This window comes from Anabrus simplex, chromosome 2, assembly GCF_040414725.1.
Source record: "Anabrus simplex isolate iqAnaSimp1 chromosome 2, ASM4041472v1, whole genome shotgun sequence".
NCBI lineage: Eukaryota > Metazoa > Arthropoda > Insecta > Orthoptera > Tettigoniidae > Anabrus > Anabrus simplex.
This window is the reverse complement of record NC_090266.1, coordinates 912150197-912161413: the sequence shown is the minus strand read 5'-3', so window position 1 is coordinate 912161413 and position 11217 is coordinate 912150197. Positions and strand designations below refer to the sequence as shown.

The window sequence follows — 11217 nt, the reverse complement described above, 5'->3', positions numbered from 1 at the left end:
ATCCAATCTGATTCAGTCTGCTACTTTCGAAAGGAATTTCTTATTTTCATTATCCAGCTAATATTATGACTACAGAGAATCAGTTCCATCTAAAATTACTATAGAACAGTACAGGAGGTTCACTTCGTTACGAACAAGCGTGAGGTATACAGATGTCAGATTTTCTATCGTGTAATTCGCTATTCCTTACTTCTTTGCTACTCCAGAGCAATTCTGATTTTTCTATCGATCGTGAAACGTGTTTCTATGGTTATGGTTATCGGATAATAATTCCGACCTGATAACGAAACCAATTTATTCTTGATCGAATAGCGATAGACATCTTGGTGTGTGTGTGTAGGCCTATAGTGAATTGCACATGTGATTTGCAGGTGGGTGAATACGAATTGTAATTAAATAATGAAGGAGAATGTGCGCAGTGGTCATGAGGAGTCGATTACAAATTGTTCTAAACAGAATTGTGTCGGTGATACAGTTATGTTAGCACACTTCATGACGTGACATTTTTAACTTTTTTTAAATTTTTTTTCTTCGCAAAAATCGCAAATGCACTTGTTCGTTAGCTCTTGGAAAGACTTGACTCTTTCATATTTGTTGGCGGAAACCATGCGTTGCAAGTCGTGTCACTAAAAGCCACCTTCTTACAGATATTATAGTGATATTTGAAGATTGTTCTTCAATGTCAGCAGCTCCATGATTGACTCGGGGAAATTATGCTGTGTATGAAGGAAACAAATCCTAGTTGTGTATGCTAAATTTGGTTGAAGTCTTGTTGCTAGTTTTTATTTCTCGAGTGAACATTTGTTCTTAGTAGCTACGCGTGTTTGTTCACTTATCTTCTTTCATAGTTTTGAGAAGTTCTTATTACCCCCTAAGACACTCATAGTTCAGTGGTATTTTATTTTAAAGTAGCCTAGGGAAGTATTCATAATTATTTAAGCGTATTAACTGCGTGTTGTCTGGGAAGAACAACCTCCCGTCGAATATTCCTCCAGATTTACAGTATCCTTGTGGGGATGTGTATGAGAAATAAGGTTACAATGCAGTGATGTATTTCAAACTGTAATTATTTTTGAGAGGGAGATTGCAACAACTCTCCCAACTGAAACAGAATCTTTTATGGCATTATACCGATAATTTGCGAACCCCTCAGTTCAGTTATGGAGTACAATTAACTGTATAACATCAGGCCTAAGGAGGTTACTCATATACGTTTCGGAGCACATATTGATTATAAAATTAAAATATAATTTCGGATGTAAAGCACTATTTGATTACATAATTTATTCAGATATTTTTGTGATTATGCTAATAAGCTTAATGAATAAGGGAACACTTCAAAAAATGTGTTTAAAGTTTGCTGGAAATTTCGGTAATCATAAAGACTTTTAAATAAGATTTTTCTATTGTCCAAAATCTTTTTACTTTGGAGAATAACATTTTTACAGAGGTTATACCTCTTTGGGAAAGGTTGCACTGAATGACTGGTGGATGATGCCTGATATTATGGTCCTTGAAGGTGAATTTCTGTTGACCGCTTATCTACATCTACAGCATTGTTCAAGCTATTTCACATTTTTTATTCTTCTTCAGTGTTTCATACCTGGCACAGCATGAAAGTTCATAAAGTAATTGAGTATCTATATAACAAAGAACCCTTGACTGGCTCTGAATTAAACACTCGTTTCAACCTCAGACCACATATGAACATGCACCTTTGAAGCCCACTGGAAAATCACTCATTTTCCTGAAGTTTTTAAACCACAGATCTAAATACCGTTGTTGCACTGATGAAAACTGCTATGTGATAATATTTGAGCTTAAAACTGACTAGGAATGTTCTGTCATCTAAGGTTCAATGTTGCATGAAGAATATCAACAAATTTTCGTTTTAATACATGTGCTGGGTGTCTGTATTTCTCCACTAGGCTAAACATTATCATATAATGGTATTTCGAGGCTCATCATCATTCAACACAGTTTTTATGGAATATTATTGCAGTTTCCTCTATGCTTCGTTCTCTAACCTAGCTGCCTTCTTCCAGTGAAGTTACGTACACCCTCGCTCTACTAGGGATAAAACCGATGTTAGTTTCTTCCAAGACTACTGGTATTTCTTCTCTTCTTACTTGTAATTTCTTCTCAAGTCGCTCATTGCATCCATCGATTAAATTGATGATGATCTGTCGCACTTCATCTTCGATATAACATTATGAAATATGGAAGCTTGTTTATAAATGAAGTGTCACCACAGTTCAGAGAGAGGATCCCATGTTCAGTGCACATTTTTACCGAGAAATTACGGTTTTAGGCCTGGATATACATCCCAAATCCTGTTTATTGCAAGGCATGAGGGGCAGCCATGTTCTACTGAATCCTAGGATTTGTTTATGTTCAACATCCACAAATGCATTTAAATTCCTTTTAGTTCTTCCACCCTCTCTATAGAGGTGGTTTGGAAGGTAGGTACGAATGACCTTACAGTAGTTAGGGATGAATGTTTGCAGTTCGTAAAACTCAATTTTTAAAAAATTTAGATGTAGCAACAAGTCTGAAGTGACTACTGGTCGTGTGTGTCTGGCTGGAGAGAAAGTAGTTTATCGCTCCGGTACATTACAATAAGAACATCTACTTATTCCAAGGGCACGGCGGACTGATTGGCCTGCTCTGATTATATATGGCCAAGCAACATCGTGGGATGAGTCTATACAACTAAGTTACATTCAAGGGACAGATTATTCCAAATAGACCTTATAAGGTAGAAAGTAATTCAGTGGATGATAAAGAACGTCTTAGATGGATTTTTAAGAGCAAGCAAGGCTAAGACATAGTTTTATTTTGAGTTAATGCAAGAGATAGACTGTTTTTTATATAAATTTTTAAACTGATTCCTCAACAATAAGACAAATACAACTATTAATGCTATTTAGATAAGCATTAGTAAAGAAACTCTTTAGTGTGCGTGTTATAATAATATTTTAACTGTTCATGTTTTTACCGTAAGTTAGTATTAATAGATCTTAGAATATGTGGAATTTCGTTTTGAGATGTCAAGTTCGCTGATGAAGAGAGGGGGCCCGCTCTCGAAACATGTATGAGTAATAATTATGTAAACTTACGTATTTTATAATATATGTTGACAGGGCAGACCCAACAACTAACCGTAGTGTCTTCCAACGTTGGAATGGACTGAGTTCATGGTAGATTCATACAGAAGAGGTAGATAAGAATTGACTCATGTAGGATATCAAGGTTTACACAATATTTCTTCAGGAATGACAGTAGAATTGGATTGTTTAATTTATTCCACAGAATATTGTTGCATAGTAAAGCCTTACAAGGCTAGGCTGAAAATGTATTGTATTAAGTGGAGGCTTTGGTTTTACATGCATGAGAAGTGTGTTGTTCTATATTCCCTCCTTTGCCATAATAAGTGCAGTTGTTTTTTTGCATGTTGTTCAGGATGAAATTCCTTTTCACGTTTCACTTCCTTCGAGCATACTTGACAACAGATGATGCTATCAGGTAAATGAGCATTATTACCTGACACCCACTGATTTAATAACTACTTCCTGCTGCTCTTCTTTTTTGGGCATTTTTTGTAGAGGATATGCAGACTACGAATAAAATAACACATTAACTGAAGAAACTCCTCACAGAACTAATCCCGTGCTACTGGCTGCCGAGATAGTGAAAGGAGTGTCTTATTCCATTCCATCCCCTTCCTGAAATAGCCAGGCAGTACGCTTGCGTAAAATAACTTTATCTCGTTATTCTGTCTCTCAGAAAGTTCCTTACAGGGATACAGTCCCATTGGTGAAAATAATGTTCCACTCCATCTCTTTCTTGAAAGAGCCAGGCGGCATGCTTGCGTAAAATACTGTTATCTTGTTATCTGTTACACAGAAAGTTGCTTGCAAGGGATATCCAACTTGCAGGCAAAATCAATTTTGTTAGAGATATTTTAAATTGTACTTAATTTCAAATGTACACAGTACTGCCATAAGTTCTGTCAGTAAAATCTATACGTGCTGTAGTGTAGTAATTGTGAATAAACAAGCATCCACAAGGTCACCTTCATGACCCTGCCAGTAACCGGCTTGCAGTGTGCCAACAGCAGGCAGCTCTGAAAGGTGAAGTGGGGAGTGTATTAGAATCGTATCACTGTATTGGCCTCACTTCATTGGAAAAGCGAGCTAAGGAAATTTTTTCTACGCAGAAACATTTCTGTATCAAAGAACGATTTGTGTTCCGGAGAATAGCACGGTTTAAATAAACGGGTGCAACTGTTGATCGCTTCATATCAGGCTGTCCTAGGTGTGTACACAGAAAATAAGTTTTGAATGCTGTTTGTGCAAGGATTCAATGCACTCCTTTGTGTAAACAATTAATTTTGTCCCTTGAAATGAATATATCTCCATGAACTATGTCACGTATTTTGAAGGATGATTTACGTATTCATTATCATCATCATCATCAATGTTCCACTCCAATCACCCGTGTGTGGTTAACAAGCCTCCTCCGCTCCTTTCTGTCCTTCAACTTTTCCTGCTTCATTACTTCCGCCACATCCAATCCAGCTTCTCTAAAGTCCTTCCAAATCTGATCCATCCACTTTCTTCTCTGTCTTCCAACTGGTCTCTTTCCCTCAACTTCTCTTTCCAATTCCCTTCTTGCTACCCGTTCCTTTCCTATTCTTTTTACATGTCCAAACCATCTCAGTCTTGCTTTCTGTATCTTCTGTACTTATTTATGCATACAAAGATACTTACATCATTTACAAACAGAAAAATTAATGGAGATACGCCGGGTTCAATCCCATGCTTTGTTAACAACATATGGGGAGAGCCAGTATCGTGACATCCTATTCACAGGTGAAAAAATATTCACTGTGGAAGAATTTTTTAATAAGTGAAACTATTGTGTGTACGCAGGGTCCTCCAAGGAGGCAAGAGAAAAAGTTCCATATGTGCAGTGTGGACATCACCCTGCCTCTGTCATGGTATGGTGGGCAGTTTCTTGGCGGGGAGAATTGTGGGGGGGGGGGGGGTACATTTTTGCGAAGGTGGAGTAAAGACTTCTGGAGCTGTCTACCAGACAGTGTTGGAAAAGGCAATACTATGTATCAATTCAAAGCTGTTTGAAGGGAAATCTTGGATTTTTCAATAAGTTAGTGCTCCTGCACACAAAACCAAAACGACACAGCAGTGGTTGGCAAGCAATGTCCCACGGTTCATTGCTGCTGCTGACTGGCCTTGTGGAAGTCCGGAGCTCAATCCTTTGGATTATTCTCTGTGGTAGAAGCTCAAGGCAGTAGCATGTCAAAAACTGCACTGCAATATTGAGACATTAAAAAAGTCAAATCACGTAAGCTGTTAAAAAAATTCCACTGGGCACAATTCGTACAGCTATTGACGAGTGTCCTCAATGTTTTCGCCGCCGTGTTGCTGCATATGATGATCATTTTGAATAAGAGTAGGCCTATATTCATTTTGTAGCATTTTTTTTTTTTTTTCACAATATATGTATATTCAGACATGCCAACTCTCCCGATTTAAGTGGGAGATTCCCAGTTTTTCATCGTTCTTCCTGATCTCCCAAATCGCTGGGACCGATTCCCTAATTTTCAGTGCAGTTTCAGTAATTTTTGTATTATTTTGAACTCCCGCACGTTTCCTCGTTCTATCGAGATATGGCTGAGTATGGCTGGTCGATAGTAGTTCTAATAATCACAGTTGGATAGCAGTGCGGGGTACGGTGGCCAGCCATGTGCTCCTCTTAGGTCTATAATACAGTCAAATACTCAAACAGCTTAATAATAGGAAGTGGAAGTTGTAAGCGAGTAACCTAACCTCAGAAGTAGCACGCCATAGACGTCTACCTGGGGCAGGACCTGCATGAATGCTCGTGTTACGTCGTGTAGTAGTGCTTCTTGGTTGTATGTCTTAATATTTGTTTTGGTCAAAATGTAAAAAAGAAAAAAAAAAAAAAGAAAAGAAAAGAAATATGATGCAGTGTTTAAAAATCGCTTATTCGGAAGAGTTTCCATGTTTCAGTGAATTCGGGAAGGGATGAACGTTCACATTCTGTACTATACGTAGGTGTGATTTTTCAGTTGTGCATGGCGGGAAGTGCGATACACTCAATCATGTGCAAACGAAAAAACATAAGAAGAGTGTGCAGTGTGTAGAAAGAGGCCACAAACTGAACTTTTCATGTAAAAACCAAGATGTAAGTGCTTGATGAATGCAGAGGCTGTATTTACGTCATTTATCATAGAACATAACCTGCCTGTAAATAGTGCCGACCACGCGGGGTCATTGTTTCATAAAATGTTTCCTGATTTGAAAATCGCGTAACGATATGGGTGTGCTAGTACGAAAACAGCGGCTATCATTACAGAAATGTGCGTGGAAGAAAGGGCAAAAATTGTTTCACATTTGCAGATGATTGCATTTTCTGTCGCTACTGATGGTAGCAATAAAAGAACTTCAAAATACAGTAAAATCCCGCTTAACCGAAATGCTCCGGTAAAATCGTATTTTAATATTTCATTTTTACCCTCTCGTTCTTAGCTGTCGATAGAAGTAATTCTCTTACTATATGTGCTGAGAGCTAATAGGCAAACCCTATTTTTATATCATGACTTATACTGGAATGCACGTGTAGCATAAAACAAAAGTTTCTTACCATCTAGTTTGTTCCATGATATATTTTTTCTTGAACAAGCAGGAATCACTACTATTACTGCATTATTACTACTACTGCATTATTCATCATGAAGATTATGTACACCGTGGTTAACGTTGCTTCAGTTGCGGGAGTTTCATCTTGTTTACTGCTCGGACTATACTGCAGTTTCTGTTAGGGAACTGGGGAAATCCAGCATCCCTTATCCATTCATATTCTTCTTTCACCCAAGGTCGTTCCACTGGCCTTCCCGTTGTATACTGTAGTTCCAATGCTTTTCTTACCCCATTGCAAAAAAAATTGTTTCATTATTTCAGATTGCTTTGCGCTTTGTTGAACGAAGCAATGATGAAATGTTGGCGCTACACCAAGAAAATTCAGAAGAAAATCACTGATTTTGTACAATGATTGACATTATGTAAACATTTTTATGATATTATATACAGTATGCACCTGTGCTTAACAGGTTTTATGCATTTTAATTTCGACATTTAACTTCAGAAAATATGTACCATGTGTCATCCAAAAAGCACGTCAACCGAATTGGCTCCACCCCTTTTATTTTGGATAAATGGGGTTCTACTGTATGTCCTATTGTTGCAACATTTTTTAGGCCTGAACTCAATGAAATTCCGAGTTGTCTACTCTCTGTGCCACGAACTTACTAGGCTGGCGTAGCGGGGGAGAAGTGATACTCCCACGTCGCGTGTCCCAGGTGGCGGATAGTGGGGTCCTAACCGGCTTGCTGGCGGACTTTAGGGAAATAAAATACCTCTCACGGACCAAACACACAACCCCCTGTGGGTGGGGGACGCAGACGAAGAATACACCCACGGTATCCCCAGCCTGTCGTAAGAGGCGACTAAACGTGGCGACCAAGGGATGATTGTCTTGCAGCCATGAAACTACTTGTAATTAGTACCACCACGCGGAGAACATCGTGGGTCGCTTTTACTTGCGCGTTGTACCACTATATTGGGTACCAAATAGGTTTGTGATTAGTAGCACACAGGAGCACCATGCAGTCGGCTTATGCAGTACCTGTGATTAGTACCACCATATGAGCAGTACCATGGGATGATAGCTACCATGGGATGATGGCTACCATGGTTCTGCCTTGTCTTTGATTAGTACCCACTACCGTATATGAGGAACACCACGGGATAGTGCAGGTCCCTGTGGTTAGTACACTTATGTGATGAACACCATATGGTTGCGTTGCCGCAATGTGAGAAAAACCATAGGTCTGTATTATGTCGAATTTCATAACCTGTGAGTAGTACCATAATGTGTGGAATACTGCGAGTCTCTGCTACTTTTGATTAGTACCGCCACATGACAAATACCATGGTTCTACTTTCCTAGAGATAAGTACCGTTATGAGGGGCCGATAACTTGGATTTTTTACCCCTTTTAGACTGCAAGCATCATCGAATCAGCGTTATGCTATAGCAGCAGTCCCTTGGTCAGTAATACTATTGTTTTAAGTCAGTTTCTGTGAAAGTAAGGCATTGCGGGTCGCATCCACTGACTGATTTAAATTTATGTCCATCCATTCATTCTTCGTCCTCACGTTTTTTATTCTGGTCAGGGGACACTTTCAGACTTTTAATTTCTCATTCCATTTCGTCTCATTTAGTACCATTACGGGCCGATGAGCTCTATGTTAGGCCCCTTTAAACAACAACAGGGTGTCCACCCGTATGGAAAACCTGGGAAACAGGGAAATGTCAGGGAATTCGACAAATAACGGGAAAACCTGGAAATGTCAGGGAATTCACTAAAAAATCTGGAAATTCGTTCTTCTGCCAGATAAAATTGACATACCATATTTATCTGTGTAATATAAACACATTTTTCAGTTTTTATAACATTAATCTAGGGCATGTCTTTTATGCCAGGAAGAAATTTTAATGAAAAGTTAATAAAGTGTGATCTCGAATGTGAAGTAACCAATAATATCAATAGCTATATGATTGGTCGATCGAATTTTCATTGTTTTGATGTGCTTACTATTGAATATTCTGTGTTGTTGGGAAATGGCGAGCTTGATGAATTAGGCCTATATTGCGTTCTCAGTTTTTCTAATCGCTTCAATGCATGGCTTCCACAACAAAATATGCATATAGACAAAATTCCACAACCCGACGGATAACTGTGTTTGTTTACTATGTAATGACGTGTGTGATAGTTACTACCTCACAAAATGTAAAAACAGACACAAAACACTGACTGAATGCAGAAAAGTGTGAAATTCTCTTAAAACTTAATACTCATTCCAGTGCTCATGATGATGATGATGATGATGATGATGATTATTATTATTATTATTATTATTATTATTATTATTATTATTATTATTATTATTATTAAATTCACTGACGTAGGTAAGCCTTGTGTAAATGTGTAGTGCATCGCAACACCATTTGGGCTGTCCCATGTTGAGTTTCTAACCTATCTTTCGTGCGAGGGCTTCGGAAGTTTTGAGGCACAACTAGTAGCTTGTAATATCACATGTAATTTTGTGAATACAGAACAAGATTTAAAATAGTGACATCACATTGTAAGATGAAGGTTGTTTGTTGGTTAAGACATTTTGAGTTTGTGAAGTATGTTTGGATGTATTCGGTCGTGATCCAACCAATCCCAAGCTGCCGTTCATATCGATTTATATCGGTTGAGCGCAATTTCTAAACCTGGCTGACAATTGTATTGTCTACATCACCATGTGGTTAAGCTACCTCACTCTGTGTGTGTGGTATAGGTTTAATAGTGTTCAGTGTAGATGTAATTTTATTTACATCTGTGTGTTGGTTAGTATATACTGTAGTTAGCCTGTGTATCATACCTCATTCTGGTTCGTGAAAGACAAGTGGCAAGAATGTGACTCGGCAAAAAATAGCACCGTGGTCTCGATCAGCCATATAACATCCTTCCTATGACAGTCATTAGCCATGAATAATTTTTCTTTTATTCTTAATAATAATGTACCTATTCTTGTTTTAGTGTCGGATATTGTTAGGAAGTGTGCATGCACTATCTTAGAAGGATTTGTGAATTTTTCACATGTGATTCGCGTGTGATTTTCGTAGTACGGTATTACATTTTACGAGGGCTGTGTGCCGCAGTTATATTGTATCAACTGTTATTGAAGCAGTAGAGTGCTGGCAGCATAGGTAAGGCAATGCTCACATGTTTTGCGAACTGTCAATTTAGAAGAAAGCCATGCGGAGTATAGGGCTATTTGGAAGATTTTTACAGTATCCTTATCTTACTTCTTTTTCCAGCTAACAATATCATCAAAGCCAAGGAAAACTTTGTTTAATGAAAGGTGGCTGGGAGGAAAGAAGCATGCCAGTATTGTCAAGTTCAGCCAGTTCTCGTCATCCCTTTCAAGTTATTTTAAAAAGGAACATTTGAATAGTGAAGTAACAAAAGACTTAAACTCAGTAGATAATACCTGGCTGCGCACAAGTTTCCCCTCTGCCTGCCACAGCTACTACAACAAACTCTATCACATATGACTTCTTCTTCTCCTCCTCCTTCCATTAAAGAAATATCACCAGTGATGAGATGTCTACAGAATTATCTTTCAAGAGGTCAAGTAACCAAAGCCGAGATTATAGGGTGCATGCATACTGTCGTGCAACACCATTCTCTACGTGTGAGTGAAGCTAGTGTACGTTTGTTGCTAGTAATGTTTCCAGACTCTGAAACAACTTCGAAAGTTCAACTGCGCAGAACAAAAGTTGCGTATACAATCACTCATGGTTTAGCTCTCTTTCCATAAACGAGTTCTTGAGATGGGTAGTAAGTGCACACATTTCACCGTCGGGTTTGACGAGTCGCTGAATAAAGTTTCTCAGATGGGCCAAAAGGACCTTGTAGTTCATTGTTTCAATCCTGATACTAATGAAGTATGCACTTCTTATTTTGATTCCATGTTTCTTTGTCATTCTACCTCCTCAGATTTGTTAAATGGTTTTTTGCAAGCACAGCAAGGACTCTATCTAAAAAAAAAACTTACAAATTTCAGTGGATGGTCCAAATGTTAATAAAATGTTCCTTCAGGATTTTGGTAATTTATTAAATGATGATCTAGATGCTCCTATTTTGTTGAACAGTGCACAATTCATATAAAATGACAGTAAAAGAAACCCAATGGAATATTGCAAAGTTTCTTTGTGATCTTCACTTCTTGTTTTGCTACGCTCCTGCACGTCGTGCTGATTATACACATTACTCATGTTCAAACATATTTCATTTGCAATATTGTGCTATAAGATGGTTTGAAAATTTTCAAGTCATTGAACATGCTATAGATATCCTACCTAATGTCAAAAAATATGTGGAAGGAACAAACAGAGGTAAGAAAATCCCAAGCTGTAACAGCTTCAAAATAGTATCAACTTCACTTAAAGATAAGCTTCTTAACGCCAAGTTGTCATTTTTATGATCACTTGTTGGAGATTTGGAACCATTCCTGAAAGTTTCAGACAGATCTTCCATTTGCATCACTCCTTTATG

At 38.1% G+C, this 11217-nt stretch overlaps 1 protein-coding gene across 2 annotated transcripts in view; it reads left to right on the top strand.

Moving 5' to 3' along the window:
* The first annotated feature begins 238 nt into the window (after nucleotides 1-238).
* fal (falten) overlaps nucleotides 239-11217 on the top strand; it is a 641611-nt gene continuing 630632 nt past the window's right edge. Inside the window, exon 1 of one of the 2 annotated variants that reach the window (XM_067141683.2) lies at nucleotides 239-371. The gene's annotated coding sequence lies outside the window, so the exon portion shown is untranslated. The remainder of the gene's footprint in view (nucleotides 372-11217) is intronic. The other variant, XM_067141684.2, reaches the window with a different exon arrangement.